Source organism: Hippoglossus hippoglossus, chromosome 13 (genome assembly GCF_009819705.1).
Source record: "Hippoglossus hippoglossus isolate fHipHip1 chromosome 13, fHipHip1.pri, whole genome shotgun sequence".
Taxonomy (NCBI): domain Eukaryota; kingdom Metazoa; phylum Chordata; class Actinopteri; order Pleuronectiformes; family Pleuronectidae; genus Hippoglossus; species Hippoglossus hippoglossus.
In genome coordinates, this window is record NC_047163.1 from 18226261 (window position 1) to 18229044 (window position 2784).

Consider the following 2784-nt stretch of genomic DNA (forward strand, 5'->3'; position numbering starts at 1 on the left):
GTCATGATGGACAGTTGAGACTGACTTGTGATTGGTTGAGTGTGTGTATCAGCTGGACCGCCACACTCCAAAATCTCTACTGTGCAGACTCTGGCTCCAAATGACGACAAAAGCTCAAGATGGCGGCACCTACCTCCGGGATGTTTTAGCTTAATTTTCATACAATCAGGAGGAAGTGGAGATGCTGTCCGTCTTCATACAGTCTATAAGTTTCAAACAAATCATCAGTGATTTTTTTATTCATAACTCTAACCTTTGTACTCTAACCTTATGAAAGTGCTAATTTGGACCTAAATCCTGATTATTTCCTAAACTTATAACCAAGTAATTTATGATCTTAAACATAACCTGCTACTGGCTCTCGCTTAATCCTGAATCTACAGATATGTGGGTGCTGTTGGTTTTTAAATATTTCTCATTTTCACTCATAACTGATTTTTTTGTTTTTGCATCACTACTTCAACTCAAGAGAGTTTCATAAATTATTTTTCCACCACTCGTTCATGTTGGCCTTGTTTTTTTTATGCATCTGTCGAACAGCTGGATTACACAGCCATTTTCTTTTGTTGCAACTGCCAGGCCTGTCATATGCACTATCTTCTCAGCCAAACCATGAACCAACGTTACACCTCATTTTCATTTCACGATTATCATAAAATGCACGCTCACGCTCACACTTGCATGCGCACACACGTACACACACACACACACACACACACACACACACACACACACACACACACACTGCTGGTCTGCAGTGTTCATTGTGACCCCTGATGTGTCCAACAGCTGCTCTGTCCCACACTGACACAAAACAATGCAGACGTCTCCTCAGCTCTTCCTGTCGACTCTCTCTCCGTGGTTCTTCTTTCATCCTCCCTTTCACTACATTCCCGCATTCTTCAAAAATATCAGGCAGCACTCACTTATGCATTTGACCAATTTTATCAAAAGCCTGTGCAACATTGTTCTGTGAATTGTAAATTAAATATACTCCAATTATATGACTTTTCTTTGACACCACTAACACTATTACATCCTAAACAGGTATTGTGAGGATTGTGAATCCTCTAGCCCCTCACCTTTCTGTTATACCTGCCTTTTCACCATTCCACCTTTTTCTTTCTTCCTCCTTTTCTCTCATCAGCCTCCTTTTACTCCCTCTCTCCTTCAGTCTAGTTCTTTAAATGTAGATAGGTGGCTAACAGCAGGGGGCACTGCTGTTCCTCAAATGGCAGATCATAATGACAGCAATTCATTACTCAATAGGGGTCTGGTTTCTTGATGCAGTTGTGCATTAAAGGTCTTTTTTTGTTTGATGGTCACTGTGAGATTGCAGCAGGTTGTCAATCTAATCATGTTACAGGTTAGAAAAGACCAGGATGTATTAAAATCTGAGCAGCAGCTATGAGGAGATTTAAGGACACGAGGAAAGCAGCGAATATGGGAGCAGCTGTAAGGCTGTGTCAAATTTAATTAAAATGTAGGGATAATATAGGGATTTTCATCAGCTCACTTCACACGGGGCTTTAAGGGATGGTGGGAGTGGAATAGAATACGAAAAAGAGCGTGTTTAAGTTTAGGTGCACCTTATCTCTATATATATGTGATATATATGATTACTGTAATAATTAAGAGGATGTATGTAAAGATCCATTCATGCAGTCAGCAGAAGCGATGACACATTTTGATCCTTATCTCCTTGTGACTTCCTACTGTTTACTGCATGTTCAGGATGCTGCAAAGCCACATGGAAAATCCATCATCTGTAAGCAACAACAGAAATATTCGTCTCTCAGTTAAGTTACAAAAACAGGAAAGCTGTAAAGACCAAACATGTAAGAAAAACATATCATCTCATTCCCTGGCCCAGCTGCCACTGTGGAGTCTGCTCCAAGTGAATAAATGGATCATGTCATTAAAGATAACAAACAGATTTTGTGGAAATTTAAGAACTACATACCTATAGGGGAAACTTTCTGCTGCAGTGGCAGATGTAAAAATGTCCTACTGGTGTATTAATTTTGATGAAGGTGTAAAACAAACAACAGAAACATAGAGAACAGCTGATCTGTGCTTATGGATATCAGGGAACAATATGTTATATAATTATAAATAATGCCTCTAATATTCCAAACTCCTTTATGTTGTCACATGATGGAAACCAATAATTTACCAGTTTGCCAGATGTAAACCCAAATATTTGCTGGATCAGACAAAGAATCAGAATCTGAGACAAAACTTTCACCTGATGTCAAACTGAAAATGTGTGTGTGTGTGTGTGTGTGTGTGTGTGTGTGTGTGTGGTCCAGCTATCACCCATGTTGTGGAGACCAAAATCTGTTTACATCATGGGGACAAAGGATACAGGTTCAACAGGATACAATAAGGTCTGTGTTAGTGTTGGGGAATTGCACCTGTTTCCTTTGAAAGTATAAGAGAGGCTACCCTCGATATGCTCAATCCTCCTGGTTACCATGCACACTACGACCACGTCTCCTCATACTGGGCATCATGGTCCGCCCATCATCCTCAAAAAATATCATGATTATACATAAATGTCACGATTGATACCAGACTCAGTAGTGGAAAAAAATTGGAAAAAACTATAAATAAAGTTGATTTATTAATAACATTTGAAATGAACCAAAAACACCTGACTCGACTCTCTGTATATGAGTGTGTGTGTGTGTTCGTGTGTGTGCGCGCGCGCGCGTGTGTGAGTGTGTGTGTTTTCTCATTACTCTGGTGTCCGACAGCCCTGAAAGCACCGTTTGACAGTTT